This window comes from Prionailurus viverrinus, chromosome D4, assembly GCF_022837055.1.
Source record: "Prionailurus viverrinus isolate Anna chromosome D4, UM_Priviv_1.0, whole genome shotgun sequence".
In the NCBI taxonomy this organism is placed as follows: domain Eukaryota; kingdom Metazoa; phylum Chordata; class Mammalia; order Carnivora; family Felidae; genus Prionailurus; species Prionailurus viverrinus.
In genome coordinates, this window is record NC_062573.1 from 76,832,235 (window position 1) to 76,852,105 (window position 19,871).

General features: G+C 45.4%; 1 long non-coding RNA gene across 1 annotated transcript; it reads right to left on the bottom strand.

Moving 5' to 3' along the window:
* Positions 1-5,538: 5,538 nt before the first annotated feature.
* LOC125150489 (uncharacterized) lies at positions 5,539-16,453 on the bottom strand. The gene is made up of 3 exons (XR_007146355.1): positions 16,414-16,453; positions 12,545-12,706; positions 5,539-5,617 (listed from the first exon to the last, which is right to left on the bottom strand). It is a non-coding gene; the product is annotated as an uncharacterized LOC125150489 (long non-coding RNA).
* Between the last annotated feature and the right edge of the window lie 3,418 nt (positions 16,454-19,871).

Genomic DNA, 19,871 nt, shown 5'->3' on the forward strand with positions numbered 1-19,871 from the left:
TTTGAGGGTGATCCCTTGGAAACATCGGTGGGTACGTGGGGAGGTGGGATGCAGAAGGAGTGGAAACAAATGAATGATACATTGTCTGCCAGCGTCTGCTGTGGGCAGCTCAGTCACACGAGGGAACGCTGGGGAAACACAGAAGACGCCTCATGGCTGTCTCAGCGTTGGGGTGAAGAGACTGGGGATTCATGCACTCCCCGTGTGTCTGTCATTGGTGGGACGATGCCTCCAAAAGCATTAATTCTTCGACATTCCGGGCATACCCTGCACAAATGCCGAGTGCGCATACAGTGTTTTGAGCAAGACTTAAAGGTATCTTCAGGAGGCAGCTTGGTGGGCGGAGACAAGTGCCGAGTGGACACGAGGAGGCCACCAACAACGTCTGCTGAAAATGTTTAGCCCACACTGACTGATACAGGTGCCAACATCCGAAACTAGACGGCAACATAAAACTCTGAATTTCTAACCTCTCTCAAAACATCAGCAGATAGTCACCAGTGGGTCTGCATTTCTGTATGGCGGTAACTGGTTGGAGCGGAGTAGCGATTGATGCTTTAGATGCAGGTAGTGTCTCTAACTTTCCACAGTCGCCACTGCACCCTACTGTCTCTTAACCGCACCCTATTTCCCTTGTTTATGTGGCTTTCATGGTCCTTACAGCAGGCGCTTGAATCTGTAACCTCCGGTGCTCTAGTACGACAAGGCTTTTGTTTCTTTGCTTCTTTTTCATTCCAGCTGCATTTTCCTCCCTCCCTACTCCACTTTGAAAGCTGCTCAAAATATGTCTCCGTGAAACCTTCCCACCGACCCCCACCTACGACACTCACGACACTTCTGTAGCCATTTGGAGCTATAGTGTCCAATAAGTCACTGGCTACATGTAGCGATTAACATTTAAATTCCAGCTCATTAAAAGTAACTAACTAAGATTAATGAAAATTAAACATTCAGTCCCGTCCACTGCACTGGCCACATTTCAAGGGACCGATAGTCCTACGAGGTCAGTGGCTAGCATATTGGACACCACACCTAGAACACATTTCCCTAACTACACAAGGTTCTTTTGGATATGCCGATTGACAGAATGGGCTGTCATTCTTCCTCTTGGCTTTTCTTGTAGGTGATCTTGTGTTTTCCAGAAATATCCACCCTTTAAGATAAAATCCACTTCAAAAAGGAGAGAGCTTGCTCAGCATACCATCCATTCTTTCTCCCCCTTAAGAACCTGTACAATTGTCCGCAGTTAACATTGTGAGTGTTTCTCAAGTTTCTGCGTGAGGTTCTGTATCGCGGTCCCCCGTGGTCTCATTCACGGAGATACTGTGTGTTCTCCTGTCCCCTCAGGCTTATGTGGAAAACTGGGAAAGTTGCTTCGGGTGGAAAAGACAGGATCAGGTATGATTTCAACATCACACCCTTGCGGGATCGGAAAGAAGCTCATTAAGACCACTTATTGCTTTCGCCTTAAAAAAAAAAAAAGTATGGGTCCCATACTGTGATTTAATGTGTTTTGTGGTTTTTTTGGTCTTTATTTAAAATCCCAAAGTGACTGAGGCAGTATAGCAACAAGTTAAAACACTTTGACTCAGAAGTCTGACAAACTGGGGTTGAAATCCCAGCTCTGATACTTGTTACCTACAGGGCCTTGTATGACTAACTTGCCTTCCCTAAGCCTTGGGGAAATAACGCTTCCCTCATGGAGGTTTTGTGAGGATTCGGTGAGTGAAATGCCAAGGAAAATGTTATAAATGCTATTATTTTTTTTTTAAGTTTATTGATTTCTTTTGAGAGTGAGAGCGAGCGAGCAGGGAAGAGGGGTAGAGAGGCAGAGGGAGAGAGAATCCCAAGTAGGCTCCACACTGTCAGCATAGAACCCAATGTGAGATTCGATCTCATGAACCATGAGATCGTGATCTGAGCCAAAATCAAGAGTTGGATGCTTAACCAACTGAGCTACCCAGGTACCCCAGTGCTAGCTATTATTGTCAGCAAAAAATCAGATACAAAGGAAAAAGAATCAAGATAATAATAGACTTCTGGTTGTACGCCATTTTGGAAAGGACCAAAGCAGATGATGCATTCAGAAAACTCCCTCCAACAGAAAGATGTGCAGAATTGCAGGAGATCCATTTGGCAAACACTCATTATTGGGGGCGGGGCGGGGGATATTTTAATGCATTTCCATTAGCATAAGATTCAGATTATCAGACAAACATCACATTCTCCCGTTGTCCTACTCCTCCAAACAAATAATATGTCAAGTTAAGGCACCATTCAGTGAAAAACAAAAGGAAAAGCAGATGTTGGAAATAGGATGACCAGGAAAAAAAGGACTGGAGAACTTCAATTACTTAGATATTTTTTTTCGGAAAATAAAGTCATTATAGGGACTATCTCTTTTTCTGTCTTCTCCGTCCACATATCTTATCCTTTTGAAGAGAATAGAACACTTTGAATAAAATTACTGTCTTCCTTTTCCAAAGAGGTAAACAGTGCCTGGAAATGTTCATGCTCCCAAGCACCTCTGAGGCATGACTCTGTCCTTCTCTTGGCCAACGAGCTGTGAAAAATCATTATACTGTCCAACACTCTCACTGAACAAAGGCATTTCCTGCTGAACAGGTCATGCGAGGCATATCTAAAAATGGCAGTTTGGCCAATGGCCATAATGTCATGATGTAAAAGGATTTGGGCAGAGGCTCAGAAGTGGCATTGGGTAGATTTTCCTTCTTTCCTGGGCCCAGTTTACTGGTAGGGAAAGATGCTCAAAGTCAACTGTTAAAGGACATAGCGAGATTCCCAAAGAGGATATAGCATATGATTATATTTTGGTAAAAGAATGGAAAGTCTCAATTTGACTTCTTTGTTCACAGCCCCAGAAATTCACTCTGGCTGACAAGAAAAAGAATTTATTGGACTGATGTGGAAGTTCATGGATGTATCAGTTAGCTACTGCTGCATAACAAACCATCTCAAATACAGTGGCTTAAAAAAATCAGTTTGTTCAGCTCATTAAGGTAGGCCGCTCTTTCCCATATCTCTCTGGGCAGTGAGGCCCCAGACCCTCCTTCCAACGTTTTCTCAGCCCCCAGCAACCTAGGCCCTTCTTGTTCTTAGAGTGGAGTCAGGGTTCTAGGAAGAGTGAAAGAGCACACAGGGCCTCTGGAAGAGTAAGCTCTGAGCTGGAACACCCTCGCCTCCCCTGTATTCAGGCCAAAGCAAATCACAAGGCATCTGAGACCCAAGGGGTGCAGAACTAGACTCCACCTCTTCATAGGATTCTACCCCTGGAATTAGCACGAATATGGAGGTGACCAATTGGGACCATCAATGCAATCAATTTAATATAAAAGAATTGAAAGGAAAGCTGAAGAATTAATTCTCAGAAGGCCGAGGACCCAGTGATGCACTGGGCGTCTGTGTGATGGGAACCAATGGGCGATCTCCTCGCTGTTTTCCTCTTGGAAGGAAAGACGTCCAGCATTTTCAGTTCGTGAGGCTCACTTAGTGGGAGATAGAAATACCACCTTTGTCATCTGCCTACTGTCTTGCCAACAGAGCTCGTGACATCCAGATTGGCAGTCCCACTTGAAATGATTTTCTATGGGTTGAGGGGCCATGTATGGAACAAAATGTGGGTGTGGCTCCCTGAAGAAGGCAGAATGAATGCTGGGCCACCCATATCAATGTGTTCTCTCTCTCTCTCTCTCTCTCTCTCGTCCACCAAAATGGTAACAGTAGTACTATGTGTGCTTTGGGTTTATGGAAGAGAGTTTTCTTTGTGTTTGCATGAATTTCTGAAATTTCTCCAAGGGGCCTGTGTTAGTTACGTAATATTTTTCAGGTTGTAGAAAAAAGTTATAGAAACACACAAACTTGTAGCAATACAATGGGAAGGTATTTGGACTTTAGGTAGTTCTGTCTCAGCTCTCCTCCTCTCCCTCCTCCCCCTCCTCCTCCTCTTCTACCTCCTCCCCCATTACCCCTCCCCCTACACACATGTGTACACACACAGAGACACACACCCCCCTTCCATCTCATTCCGCACAGGAAACTGCTTTGAGTCTCTCTTCTCATCTGTAACAGGACAGGAGAGGAGACAGTCTCCAAAACGGTCTCCAAAAGGAGACATTTCCATTTGTGAATAATGGCTGTATACATCATTCTAATTTATCAGGTGAATTCTTTTATATCCCGTTTGGCACTTTTTCTGTTATTTCAACTGGTATAGTGTATCTGGACTCTAAAATCTCAAACCTGTCCTAAAAACACAGGGGGAGAAGAGGTTTCTTCAGCTTCCCCTTCTTTGGTCCCAGCCGGCAGATGCTGATGTGACAGTCCGCTGACGACTGTCATAGAGATCTAACAAACGCTTCTCCATCCCTGGGGAATTTCAGTCCCTCGGAGAAATACCTCTCTTCACCCCCTGCACTATCTAGACCCTAACGGGGGGGGGGGGTAGGTGAAAGGGGACAAGAAGTGTGTGTCAGAGCATGAGTGTAATCTGTGTATGCTTACAGGGGCCCCTGACAAGGGGCTTTGACCTTGTGGGGTGGGAGTTGGGTAGCCAACATACCAAAACCAAAACCAAACTGTAGCATTCAGTTACATTTGAGTTTCAGATGAGCAGGAAATCCGTGTTGGTGTAAGTCTGTCTATACGAGACATATATTGCAGGTATTACCAATTTGAACGGCAAAGACTTATACTAAAACACGTGTTCGTTTGTACCTGAAATTCAAACATCCTTTGCTAAAGCTGGCAGTCTTAGTTAGCACAGATGTCTAATGTTATTTGTTCCTCTACACTGCCCAGCCTCAGGCACCCAGAGAATATATGACCTGAACCAGACTTCGGCCAAAGAAAGACCTCAAACTCCCGACTGCTTTGAAGCATCTGAAAGAAATCAGGAGGGGAAACATTTTATGGGAGGATATTCCTCATTTCCTTGTGGTCATGACAGTCTGGAAGAGGAATTAGAGTTTGGTTCTAAATTCAGAACAAAAGTAGTGGGGTTTTTTCCCCCTTGTTTTTATTTTCTTTCATCTAAGTACCATATATACATATATATTAAAAAGAAGAAAACAAGCAAAATCTATGACCAGTCACGGACAGTAGTAGAATGTCGGAGGCCAAGTGAGAGGTCTCCTTAGTACCTAAAAAAAAAAAAACAAAAAAAAAAAAAAACAAAAAGGAAAAAAAAAAAGAACAAGGTCGGCTCTTCAACTCTAAGATTGGAATTAATGAAATTGACTCATAATACCCTTGAAACTCCCCAGAATGGCCATATGACTAGGAAAATTTGCCAAATTAGCTCATGCAGGAAAGGAAGGTAGGAAAAGAAAGGGGGTAAATTAACCACTGAGCATTCGAAAACTGGCTTGAAAAGGGAGGTTGGGGCCAGGCTGGCTTCTACGGCCGGCCGGAGGGTGGGGACGGGGGCTGGGGAGGTCCAGCTGAGGGGAGGGAAAACAAGAGAATGGGGAGAGAGAGCGCAGATTCAGAGATGACCCGGTTCGAAGATAATCTGTATGTTGTTGATCATGTTCAGCATAGTGAGAACTCCGGCTCCTTGAAACGCCCAATCTGCCCGGTGCACAAACACTGATGAGACCTCACGGGAGAAAATGATAAAGAAGGTGAATTTCAATTGTGTGCCCCAGATAAACCCACTGAGGCTTCCTGTAAATGAAGGAACGTCAGTAACGAGGCCTAACTGTTGTTTCTTCCTCTGACACTGTGCCTTTGAACAGGATTTGTGTAGCAACCATTTAACTGCTCATGTCCTCCCGGCACTAATGAGGTCGGTCTATTTTAGCCTTTATTGACACGGAGGAAATGGCAGGCAGGCAGGTGTCCAGAGCACTAATCTATGAAAGGACAATTTCCTCCGTGTTTGCAGCGGGTGGGATGCTTCGGCTGATAAAACTCTATTCTTTGGTTATGTTTCCTAAACAGAGCCCAGATGGATTCTCAAATGGCCCAAGCAGACCCACGCAGACACGTCTTATTTATATTTTCCCTCTGACCATTCCAGTCTGAAGCCATGCAATCAAGGTCAAGTTACTCTATTTACCGTTTGCCAAAGGCTTATGTAGCACGGGTTACGTGCCAGGCAATGTTTTAAAACAACGAAAAGTCAAAACTACAACGAGGTATCACCTCACACCTGTCAGAATGGCTAAAATTAGCAACTCGGGAAACAACAGGTGTTGGCAAGGATGCAGAGAAAGGGGAAGCGTCTTCCACTGCTGGTGGGAATGCAGACTGGTGCAGCCGCTCTGGAAAACAGCGTGGAGGTTCCCCAAAAAGTTAAAAGTAGGACTATTCTATGATCCAGCAATTGCACTACTAGGTATTTACCCAAAGGACCCCAAAATACACATTTGAAGCCATACATGCACCCTGATATTTATAGCAGCACTATTGACAATAGCCCAATTATAGAAAAAGCCAAAGGTTCCATTGATTGAGATGGAAGAAGATGTAGAGTGTGCGTATATACACACACACACTCATACACACACACACAATGGAATATTATTCAGCCATGAAAAAGAATGAAATCTTGTCATTTGCAACAATGTGGATGGAGCTCGAGAGTACTATGCTAAGCAAAATAAGCCAGTCGGAGAAAGACAAATACCATTTGATTTCACTCATATGTAGAATTTAAGAAATGAAACAGACAAGCAAAGGAAGAACGAGAGAGACAAACCAAGAAACATACCTTTAACCATAGAGAACAAAATGATGGTCACCAGAGGGCAGGTGGGTGGGGGATGGGTAAAACAGAAGACTGGGATTAAGGGCGTCTGACTTTGGCTCAGGTCATGATCTCACGGTTCATGGGTTAGAGCCCCACTTCGGGCTTTCTGCTGACAGCTCAGAGCCTGGAATCTGCTTCACATTCTGTGTCTCCCTCGCTCTCTGCCCCTCCCCCACTCACGGTCTGTCTCTGTCTCTCAAAAATGAATAAACGTTAAAAAAAATTTTTTTAAGTGTTGAATCACTAAGTTCTACTCCTGAAACTAATATTACCCTGTAAGTTAACTAACTGGAATTTAAATAAAAACTTGAAACACCAAAAAACACAACAACAAAAAGCAACAAACTCATTCGAATCTCCTGTTAGCTGTACGAGGTAGGGACCACGGTCAACCTCACTTTACAGATGGGGAAAGTGAGGCATAGAGTGGTTAAGAAACCTGCGCACATAAGTGACAGAGTCAATACTCTTGACCGCTTTGTTATGTGCTCTCATCTTTGCTATGTGCCGATAGGACATGCCGGTCTTGTGAGTACGGTTGCTAACGCTCCTGATTCCCGGGGGAAGAAATTTTCCTGGGTGGGAGAGGTAGAGACGGAGTGCCAAGTGAAGGCTTGTTGCCAAGTGGGCTGGGCAAGACGATCAGTTGAAATCAGTTACCTCACGGAATCTAGTTCTGGTCTTCCCAGGATGAAATTGGGGGGCTGCCATTTCCAAGGGGGTTATGGAACCTCAGACAGGAGCACCCACACCAGTGGCCGTCTCATTTCCTGAAATTTGGCATCTACGGATATGGAATGTTCACGGGTGCTTTGGGTATCACCAAAGCCAGGGGGAAATTCCTCTTCTAACGTGACGAAAATGTCTCTACTATTATTATTCTGATGTGTGGTAAGTGGGGTGACCGTATGTATCTCATCACTCAAGTTGCCAAGACTTTTAAGAGTAAAAGGGACATTATAAATCGTCATGCAAGGACAAATGGGCCTTAAACCAGGACTCAACCAGGCAAACAGAAGGTATGGTCATTGCAATGGTAAATGAACACGGAACGAGAGGCTTCAAGCTGCGCCAGGGGCTTTATTCTGCATAAGCCTGACTCGGATATCAGGCATCACCTTTGCTGTTCTTTGCTGCCCACCTTTGCTGGGCTCGCGTTGGTAAGTCGGCCAGGTTTTACAAGCGCGGTCGGAGCTCCTGGTGGTATTGATAACAGGGCCCCTGCAGACTCGCTTTTGTGTGTCACTGACGCATCTCTTAATAGAATACCCGAGACCCCACAACGTTAGGCCAAGTTCGTGCATGAACACAGGGAACCACGGACTTGCTAATATTTTCAACAGACAACCAACTGCCATTTGAACTTCTGAATGGATTTCTCTCTGAGCCCCCTTGATCCGCTCTAGCTCAGGGGAGGGGGACAGAGTGTCAAGGAGACCTGAGACCTTGCAAACTGAACGGCAGCTGAGGGAGATGGGAACATGCAGCTTGGAGAAGAGAAACAGAGGGCCCCGGGGGGTGGCCTCACGGACCTGATTTGCTGCTGTGTGCAAGAAGGAACAGGCTTATTCTGTGTTGCCCACAGTGTAGTCCAAAATGGAAACGCTGGGCCACAGGATTTCAGCTCGGTTTAAGTGATTTCTCGTTTCTGTTGTTTTTTAAATGTTTTTGAGAGACACGTTTTAATGATAAAAATAGCACACGCTCTTCTAAAAAAATATTCAGACCATGACAAAACATGTAAGGTGGAAAGTAAAAGCCTTCCTCTTTCCTCCTGTCCCCCCTTCCCTCGCCCACACCCACTCCCCAGAATGCCTTATCCCCCCACATCCCCACCTCTGCACACGCAAACGTGCTCTCTGCACGTATACGTAGGCATACTACATGTATACGTATCATTCTATTTGGCCTATTTTTGTTTTATTAAAAAATACGGGGCGCCTGGGTGGCTCAGTCAGTTAAGCCTCCGACTTCAGCTCAGGTCACGATCTCACGGTTCGTGGGTTCGAACCCCTCACCGGGCTCTGTGCTGTCAGCTCAGAGCCTGGAGCCTGTGTCGGATTCTGTGTGTGTGTCTGTCTCTGCCCCTCCCCTGCTTGCTCACGCGTGCTCTCTCTCTCTCAAAAATAAGTAAACATGAAAAAAAAATTTTTTTAAATATAGTCATAAAATGAGCATGTCTCAGGAGGTGATGAAGAAGCACCCCGATCCGTAATTTTATGTTACTTCTGAAAGATGTTAACCAGAGAAGCCTCGCTGAAGGATCTGAAATAGTTGGTCCTGTAAGACTTAACTTATGGACCGTAAGTCAACGTGAGTTAACCTGTTCTGACGTTTTTTTCCTTAGAAATGTTTTACCAGGGGCCTCAAAAAATCGAAGTAGACATTTCGCTCTGGTACTTGTTCTTATGAGAAAGGATGTTCAAGTGACTTCAGCTGTTTGAAAACGGAGGGGCCGGCTGGGGGGTTCTTAGCCACTGCCTACGATCCGGCCAAGGTTGGCCGACCACGTGGCAGGGACCCCGAAGGGGAGATCAAATCCACAGCTGGGCAGGAGAGAGTTAAGGTGCCTTCCAAGATCCCTTTCAGCACTCTGATTCCCGGACTTCCCCGCCAGCTCACCTGGGCAGTGAGAAAGAGCCAGAAAGAGCCCCCCGGGAACAGGAGTGTCCGCAGGGTCCCCACCTCCCCCTGCAGGAACGGCCGGGTGCGGGTGCCCCCGCCCCAGCCTGGTTCCCGGGGCGCCCACGGACCCAGGAACGCCTGCCAGCAGCCCAGCTCGCTGCTCTTTGGACCTCAGCAGCTTTCATCTGAGGTGCCTCCGCTGAAAAGACAACAAATTCCTCTCTAAACCCGGCAGGTTCTAAATGGACAGCAAATATTGTACATTCTTAAGAGCCTGGCGAAGCAGGAAATTACTCCTTCACCTGTTTCCTATTTTGACATTTCATCAAGATGGAATTTAGTGGCTATAAAAGATAATACTGTTGTATTTGACTTTAAACGAGAGCCACCGGTTACATTTCTGTGCTCAGAATCTCTTCTATTTGTGGATGGGTTGGGCAGAGGTAGGTCTTTTCCTTTTATCTGGAGTAAAAATAATAACAAGCCCCAGAGACACTGCAAAACGAGTACATGGAACATTATACTCTTATTCACAGTCGTCAGGTACGAATATTTTACCATTCTTGCTTTATCTCTCCGTATACATACGTACGTATTCATATTATTGTCAGGACCTGCCAGCGGCTGAATGTTTGTGCCCTGCCCCTCCATTCCTAGGTCGAAATGCTGACCTCCAACGGGATGTTATGAGGAGGTGAGGCCTTTGGGAAGTATTACGCGATGAAGACAGAGCGCTCCTGAGGAGTAGTCCCTTTCTGAAAGAGACCCCCACGGTGCTCCCCGACCCTTCCCCGTGTCCGGGTATAAGGAGAGGTCGCAGACCCTCACCCAGTCACGCTGCACAATGATCTTGGGTTTCCACCCTCCAGAACTATGAGAAAGAAATTTCTGTTGTGTACCTTTCACTCTGTCTGTGCTCTTTTGTTACAGTAGCCTGCAAAGACAAGGACAGGAAATGTTTGGGGTAAACTGCAGACACCCTGACCCTTCCCGTATGGGTAAACCTACGGGCAAGTGGCTCCTAAGAACAAGGGCACGGTATCGTGATCGAAGTTAGGACATTTAACGCTGATAGAACACTATTGATGAACATGATCGTTTTCAATTTTTGCCAGTCTCTCTGATATTTTCCTTTATAACATGCTTTCCTAATCTAGGATTCCATATGGATACTTCACTGTCATGTTTCTTTGGTCTCTGTTATTCCAGAGAAGTTCCTCGACCTTTGTCTCTTATCGTATGATATTCTTTTTTTTTTTTAATTTTTAATTTTTTTTAACGTTTTATCCATTTTTGAGACAGGGGGAGACAGAGCATGAACAGGGGAGGGTCAGAGAGAGGGAGACATAGAATCCGAAACAGGCTCCAGGCTCTGAGCTGTCAGCACAGAGCCCAATGCGGGGCTCAAACTCACAGACCGCAAGATCATGACCCGAGCCGAAGTCGGCCGCCCAACCGACTGAGCCACCCAGGCGCCCCTTATCATATGATATTCTTGAAGAGTATAGGCCTGTGGTTTTCTGGCATGCCCTTTGAGGTGGGTTTGTGTGGCCTGTCCCTTGAATGAGTTTAAATTCTGCACATGATATGTCCTTCTCAGGACATCATGTTAGGAAGCACCTGCTGTCAGTCTGTCCATGGTTAACTGTCAGTCATGGGGTCAAAGTGAGTTCTCTATTTTGTTTAAACATTTTTTAATGTTTATTTTTGAAGGAGAGAGAGAGAGACAGAGCACGAGCAGGGGAAGAGCAGAGAGAGAGGGAGACGCAGAATCCGAAGCAGGCTCCACGCTCCGAGCGGTCAGCACAGAGTCTGACGTGGGGCTCGAACTCACAAACTGTGAAATCATGACCCGAGCTGAAGTTGGACGCTTAACCAACTGAGCCACCCAGGCGCCCCGTGAGTTCTCTACTTCAGAGGAATCTTTCCCTCTTTATAATTGATAAATAATCAATGAACGGACATTTGGGGGTGCTACCAGGTTTCTTCACTCTTAGGGTAACTTTTTTCCCTTTGTCATAATAAATCTGTAGAGAGATACTTTGAGACCGTGTAGATAATTGGTTTACAAACAAACTGGCTTTAGCATCTCTTGATGGCCCTTTCCTGAATCAATTACAGTATTGCTATGGCAGGGAGATGCTATTGAAAAAAGGAAGATTGTCACGTTGAGGTTTTCTCTGTGCACTTCTCCACTATTCCTTCCCTAAGACCGAAAGAGATACTTAAGGCAAATCATTTGGGCCGGTGGGACTTAAAGTCCCTGACAGCACCTCCTCCCCACCATTCCATAGAATGATCTATGTCTGGAGGACGGGGCGGCCATACACAGTGGAAAGGGCCTCGGGTCGAGAGTCAGATGAGCAGACGACCTGGCATTCCCGACCTGGCGATTCCACGTGTTCTACGTGAACATGTCCTAACCTGAACTCCTCTGAGGGGGTCACCCCCTCCAACCTGGGCCTCCTCCAGAGTTCTAATGTCATTAAATACCGCCACCATCTACCCAGTTGTCCCAGCCAAAAATCTGAGCAGCATTCTCTACCCCTGATTCTTCCTTACTGTCCACATCTAGTTGACAGCCAAGGTTCACATGACGATATACTTCCAAACATCGCCAGGAATTCAGCCTCTTGTCTCCTGTTGTACCACCTGGGCCAGGCTACCATCATCCCACACCTGTTCTTCTGCCATTTCCTCCTGACTGTCCACGGGCCTTCAAGATCTTGTGACCTACAATTTGTTCTTCTCACTTTAGCCAGAGTGACCTTTCTGCCATAGAAATTTGATCATGACCCTTCTTCTTTCCCCTTAAACCTTTGGGTAGCTCCCCACTGCAGTAAGGATCACTTGGTTAAAGTGATATGTCTTAACTCCCCGCCATGGCATATGAGGCCCCCCCCCCCAGCCTAGAATTGGCCCAGTTCACCAGGGGGATTTGTCATCATGGTGCCACCTCTTACTAGCCTCGACTCTGGCCAGACAGATCAAGACAGGCACAAGGTGACATATATATGGAATGTGTTCTTGAAAAAACATATACAACTCATCAGTGTCCACCCACAAGGCAATCTTCCCTTAGAAAACCATGGAAACAGCGCTGACTTGACCATTTCTAGGATTCTGACTGTAGAAAGTGGCCCCTACCCTGTGGATCCTCCTTTTCAGTTGAAAAGAGAAGTCCTCACCAGGAGACGGCTTCTGAAAGATTGCTCATCGGGGCAGGTAAAGCCATTGAAAGAGATGGGCCACCAGAGGGCGTGCCATGACCCCGCAAAAGGCTTGAGGAGAGATGGGTTCCACATTTACCTTAGAAGAAAAGATATTGGAAACATATCAGATATATTTATTTATGCTTTCTGACTACCACATGCATCTCAAATCCCAGGGCAGTCACGTTCTTTTATTTTTATGCGGTATCCATGGTTTCAGGACAAACAAGCTAAGAAAAACCTTTCCCACCACTGAATGGAAAAGGAAATATGAAAGCTCAGGTCTTTTTTTTTTTTTCTTCTCCCTCTAGAAAGTCAGGCTGCATTTTAAATAGTCTCCCCTTAGGCAAGAACTCTTGATTCATTGAGGAAATTTCTAACGCTTTGTATGGCACATTGCTCATAAATATTTGAAAATTCTCAAGACTATTGAGGATCAGGCAAAATGATAATCAAATAGGATGAATAGCTCTCACTGAGCATTTGCTATGTTCCAAATGCTGTACCAAGAGTCTGATGTGTTGTAAGTAAATATATTTAACTCACATGATACGCTTTGAGGTTAGGAATTGTTGTTCCTATTTTCCAATGAGAAAACCAGAGCTCTGAGCACTTCAGCGATTTGACAAGACCACAGACGTAGGATTTGAATTCGGGACTGTGAGATGCCAAAGTCGGCGCTCCTACTCACTGTGCTATGTTGTCTTGAAGACCTCTCATCTTTCTTTCAGAAGCCCACCATCTCTAGGACTTTCCTCCTTTCCTCCCTTGTGCTCGTGAGAACGCACAGAGCAAAGAGGAGACTCCAACAGCCATCTACCAAACGTTCCATTCCAACTGCCCTTCCTTCTCTTGACTTTACCTTCTATTCCCCATCAAAAGGGGGGGCCATCCTATGTCTCATTCCTTCAGAACCAATGTTTCTTGCTAGAGCACTTTTTAGGGACTGGTAATCGGGCAGTCAACAAATACTGACTGATATATCTCCGGGCTAGACCCGTATGATTCGTGCATACATGAGGTCCAATAAGTTCTTGTTGGCTGAATGAATGAATGAATGAATGAATACTAGTACACAGTGACAATAGAGGAAGTTTCAGGTAAAGGACAAAACATGAGTTCTGGAATAAGAAAGATTTGGGTTCCAGCCTACCATTTAAGTGAAACTTAGTACTAGTCACCAAATTAAAAAAAAAAAATTTTTTTAATGTTTATTTATTTTTGACAGAGAGAGAGACAGAGCATTAGTGGGGGAGGGGAAGAGAGAGAGGGACACACAGAATCCGAAGCAGGTTCCAGGGTCCGAGCTGTCAGCACAGAGCCCGACGTGGGGCTCGAACTCATGGACCACGAGATCATGACCTGAACCAAAGTCGGACGCTTAACCGACTGAGCCACCCAGGCGCCCCACCAAAAATTTCTGACTATGGTAATCTCAGGCTCTCAACAGGTTCTATCTTCCACTGCTTAATACTTCCAGAGTCTCGAGAGGCATCAGTCTTTGGGATTTGGGAATAAGAAATCAGAATTCCCAAGAATTCTGAAATCATAAGTTATTCTCTATTTTTCGTGACACTATTTACTTGTTTAAATAATAATGTGCAACCATAATAACCACTGGATCAATTTTTTTAATAGAATCATGCTGCTGGAAGTTTTCACTAAAAAATTATATAATAAATGCATGGTTTATTATTATGAATTGATTTCTTGTGATAAGATTGGGTATTTCAATAACAAGCAAAAACAGTCTTTTCCTTATACAGAAATTTGACAATAGAACATATTAAAAGAAGGGAAAAATACACACGATAAATGTCAAATGAAAATTGCTATAAAAATTGAATACAACGCAACATATAATTCTGTAAAGTATGACTATTAAAAGGAAAATTTAGAAGACACAGGCATTAATTGCCTGACCAATTTCCTTTTTGGCCTTCACATTTGTTTAACTGTTAGGAGTGCATCCAAAAGTACTTTTGAGTCAAGTTCTAGAGTACCTACTTCTTCATATAAGTTTATTTCCTTTTTTAATGATGAAAATTAAAAATATTTATTTTTCTTATCTTCTTGCCCTGGTTTTGATTTTGCTGTTGAAACAGATACTGCTTTACTAACGCAGATTTTTGTTCAGTTTCTGATTTCCTGTCAGAGTTTTCCACAACATTCACATCATCTGCCCTTTGCGTTTCTTCCATTGAAGTGTTTACGAAGACCTGTGCCTGGAGGGAATATTCAAACACTGGAAAATACCAGTGCGTGTTGCTGGGTTGTGTTCCAACAACATAACATTCGGATCTCCTACCAAAATTAACAGCACTAAGTAGAATCATGTGTTGAAATTACCAATTTAAGGATATATTTTGTTTCCAAAACTGATTTCTTAGAACATAACTCATAGGACTCATGTGAAGTATATTATCCATACAAACTTACTGATATTTATTTTACGTGTAAGAATGGCTCACGTAGCAGACAGAGCCATGAAGATTCATTTATTCCACAGCAATAGCAGCTAGAAAGACTGACTCATGAGATGCTCTTGGCTTCTGGGGTGCTCCTGGCCTTGGTTCCTGGAAAAGTTACCCTTAACCTCTGATTCCACACATTAGCGTTTCTTGGTCTTGCTTTCACCTTGCCACGAGTGAGTCCTTTGGACCAGTAACATCTCTAGGTTGATTCTTATATTTTAATTCTTACAGGAGAATCACAGCTTTTTCCTGTTTTCCCAATTTCTTGGCTAAATGTTACTGGGACTTTGGAATTGGGGCGGGGGGGCGGGGGGGAGCATTTCGGAAAAAAATGCCAGGAAAGAATTCTCTTCTGGAAATACTCTCACAGACTTTGAACATACAGTATAGCATGTGACAGGCTTTGGCCAATGAAACGTGTTACTTCCAGACACAAACTGTAAGAACCATTATGAGATTTGCCACATTCCCTTCCTGCTGCTGCATCAATTAGGGAAACACGTGTGTAGTCAGAGCTTCCAGAAATGGGGTCCGTGAGTGCCTGTGACAGGCAGAGCTCACCGACAATCATGGAGGATGCGTGACAGGAGAAACTTTTTTTGAGATTCTGCAGTCCTCATTATAGTATACCCTGTAATGACAGGCCCCATGTGTTGGGCAATACACTTACTTTCTCTGAGTCTCAGTTACCCTATGTGAAAGGAGAAAAAGTAATTTCTATCTCAGGTTTGTTTATTTTTGGTGAGGATTAAGCAAGGCGAGAGTATGTAAAGCTTCTAACACAGTGTCTAATGTATGACAAATGCTCAATATATTCTTCCCCTTCGGAGGGATCAAGAGAACATCCCTAGAAATAGATCAAAATTGGAAATCAGAGTAGCATGAGACTTTCCAAACGTGAACATGGGAAGCCATATGTCAAAGGAGCAATGCCTTCAGCATTCTGAAGGAAAAGTCTATACCCAGCCAAACTAGCAACCAAGTATGAAGATAGAATACAGTCATTTTCACAAAACTTCTACATCTTCTGTATCCCTTCTCTGAAAGTACTCTACCAAAATGACTGTGTTAGGAAACAGGGGACCCCAACTCAAGATAGAAGGACTTCGTGAGAAGGGCAGCCCCAGTTTGATGTCCGGGCAGAGCCAAGGGAGCCTCTGGCTGGCCTGGAGCAGGAAGATAGGGCTCCAGGGGAACCTAGCCAGGAACAATATTTAACTGGAAGGAAACCTGATGTATGTGGAAAATAGGGCTGGTGGGAAAGTACATTCTGTTGGCAAGTTTAAGAATTAACAACAGTAGCTGGATAACAAAGGAAATTTAAGGGCACCTGGGTGGCTCAGTCAGTTAAGCATCGGACTTCAGCTCAGGTTCTGACCTCGTGGTTTGGGAGTTTGAGCCTCACAATGGGCTCTGTGCTGACAGCTCAGAATTTGGAGCCTGCTTCAGATTCTGTGTCTCCCTCTCTTTCTGCCCCTCCCCTGTCCATGTTCTGTCCCTCTCTCCCCCAAATAAGTAAACATTAAAAAAAAAAATTAAAAAACCCAAAAACCAAAAACAAGGGAAATTTTATTTATTTTTATTTATTTAAAAAAAATTTTTTTTTCAACGTTTATTTATTTTTGGGACAGAGAGAGACAGAGCATGAACGGGGGAGGGGCAGAGAGAGAGGGAGACACAGAATCGGAAACAGGCTCCAGGCTCTGAGCCATCAGCCCAGAGCCTGACGCGGGGCTCGAACTCCCGGACCGCGAGATCGTGACCTGGCTGAAGTCGGACGCTTAACTGACTGCGCCACCCAGGCGCCCCAACAAGGGAAATTTTAAAATATAAGGTAATTATTAACTCCAAGAACAAGAAAATTATGCAAACAGCAAGGACATAAAATCATAGTATATTATTTGACTCCGCAGGAAGAATATTAACATGCCTGTAAGAATTTTTTTTTTTCTGTTCTCCATTTAATCAGAAAATTTAAACTAACTGCCACATAGAGGTGGGCCAGGGGTGAGGGGGAATTAGCCAAGGGCTAAATCTTCACCTTGTAAAGTAGGAGATGAGATCATGCCTTAGCTTGATGACTCAAGAAATTCGGTGGTAGCAGATTATTTAAACACGGGGAGGCACAAGCCAGGGGAAGCAGGTGACAGGTTAGGAGGTGGCTCTTCCTGAGGAGTGAAATCCGGAAACACATCAAAATACTTTAGGTTGAAAAGGGGGCAAGTACAAGACTCTGACACACTGGCCACATTTTGTCATGGAGCATTTCGTAACAGCTTGGCGAGCTGTTGGGGGGGGGCACTTTTAGTTTATGCAATGCAGATAAGTAAACATGACCTTGAGAGTTCTCATCTTCACATGCTCCACATCTCCCTCCCACACCCCGCCAATCCCCAATCGGGACAGTTTCAAGAGCTGTTGAACCAGAATTCGGTGTCCAGAGAAGCAACCAAGAATACTCTCCCCACTGGAGAGAGATTCCTGTGCGTCTACTGCAGGACTGAGAGGTTTTATGTGGAATGAATGAAGCACTTGGGTGGTTCAGAAATTTCACCGCAGAGAACTTATTATCCACCTCACCCCAAGCTCCCGTGCACCGTTCCCCGAGCTGGGCTAACCCCTCTCATGGGGAATAGCCAAGGAATCAACGTTTCTGAAGGAAAGGAATCCAAGTTATAGCTTCTCCCAGAGAGAGGATTCACTCCACTATCTAGCCCTGGCTGCTTTCTGTTTCTTCCTTCTCTGGTTTCATCCCTCCCACCGCCCACATAATCCTTCCAGACGGACTTGCCCTTAAACCTACGTTCTCCTTTCCGCCCGATTTGTTTTTTTCCCCACAGCCAGAGCTCACTTCCCCAGCCTCGGGTGGTCCGGCTGTGAGCAGGTGAAGGTAGCTGGGTATAATTTTCAAAGAACCATTTCCTTTTCGGCAAGAGCAAGCCCCTGGGATCTTCGTCCATTAAAACCTCGATTCAGAAAAGTGAATCTGACAGCCCCCGAGTCCCGGCCCCAGAGCACTTGATTAATCTCTGTGCTCAGGGCCCAAGGTGAGGAGGCGAGAGGGGATTCCTTGCAGCTGGAAGAGGTGAATGGCAGGCAACTGCTACCCTTCCAGCGTCCTCACTGGCTTCCGCAGAGCGGAGGTTTGCTGCACCTTGCATGAGCTAGCTCATTTCATGCCTTAAGCGCCCCAGCCCCATTTTACAGGTGAAGAAACAGGCACAGGGAGGTGAAGGAGCTGCTCCAAATTTGCACAACTAGGAGGTGGTAGAGTCTGACAGGAGCGGAGGTCTGAGTTACTCCAGAGCTGGTGTCTTTGCTTGCCCCTGGGGCTACCGCTGTTAACTCCCCCAGCGGTGGGCTGGATGCAGATGCCAGTTTTGGCGGGGTTTGAGACAGAGGCTCAGAGGTTTGGTGACTCAATGTAGAATGTCATGGGACGCCTTGGCTGTTGAATGCCTTTTCTCAGTATTGGCCAACTTTGGTCATTCTGGGTCTCCTTCAATCCTTGGAGCCCCAGGTCTGGACTGAGAAGTGACCATTGGCGATGCTTAGGATATACCGGGATACGATTCCAGTCGGACGTGGCCATAACATGCACGTGCTTACGTGCGAAGTCACTGGAAGTGTGCTCGGGGGGGGCAGAGAGTGACCTCGCCACTTTTTCGTCTTCTTTTTCATGCATTCCATTTCCAAACTTCCGGTCCTGTCTTCCTGCTGTGGCGGGGACGGGAGTCCCTGGGTAACCCCGTTCTCTAGTCTGGTCTACAGTAACTCCTCTGCCCCGCAGGCTCTGAGGACTGGCTTAGAATCTGGTCTGCGCAGGATGCCTGGGTGGCTCAGTCGGTTAAGCATCCGATTCCGGCTCAGGTCATGATCTGGCAGTTTGTGAGTTCGAGTCCCGTGTAGGGCTCTGTGCTGACAGCTGGAAGCCGGGATCCTGCTTAGGATTCTGTGTCTCCCTCTTGCTCTATTTGTCTCTCTCTCAAAAATAAATAAAGATTAAAAAAAAAAAAATCTGGTCTGTGCTGGTGACGAGAACTGGTTGGTGACAGTCTTCCAGCCAGCAGGGGGCGCCCCCTCAAGTAGACCTGCTGACATCTCTGCGGGGCCTCAGGGTCTTAGAGATGCCGTGGGTGCAAGAGGTCCCAGGCGCCAGACAGAGCCCAACCTCAACTGAATGCCCTGGGTTTGATCTTACATAACTGCTCTTCGAATTTACTTTTCAAAAAGCCCTGGTGACGGCTGTAAATACTTCACAAGAACATTTCTGGAGGGTTTTTGGTGTTGCTCAAGTGCCTTACGTCTTCATCACAGAAAGTTTAGGGGACAAAAGGAAAAGCAGACATAAGAAAAACAAATATTCTCTGTAATCACACCAACTGGAGATGATAACATTTACAACTGGATAGCATTTCTCTTTTTCTGGGCCGATCTATATTCACTTTTATTTCTAAAAATGGAACTCTATCACATTCACTGTTTGTGTTACCTGCCGTTAGCCTAGCTAATAGCCATTTCTCTCCTTTCTGCTTTGCCAGCCAGCCCCGATTTTGGTCAGATATAGAGCAGCCCTGTGCCCGAGGGAAGGCTGGGATCTTCTCCAGCCTGAGGGAATGAAACTTAATAGGTCTAGGCCACTCTTGATCATTCCCCTGGTCTTGTCAGTGATCGGCTTGGGAATGAGTGTGACATTATTTTGGCCTTGGCCAAAGAGACATGAGGGAAATCTTCGGGGAGCTCCTGGAAAACGTTCTTAAAAACAAAAAACAGGGGGGCCTGGGTGGC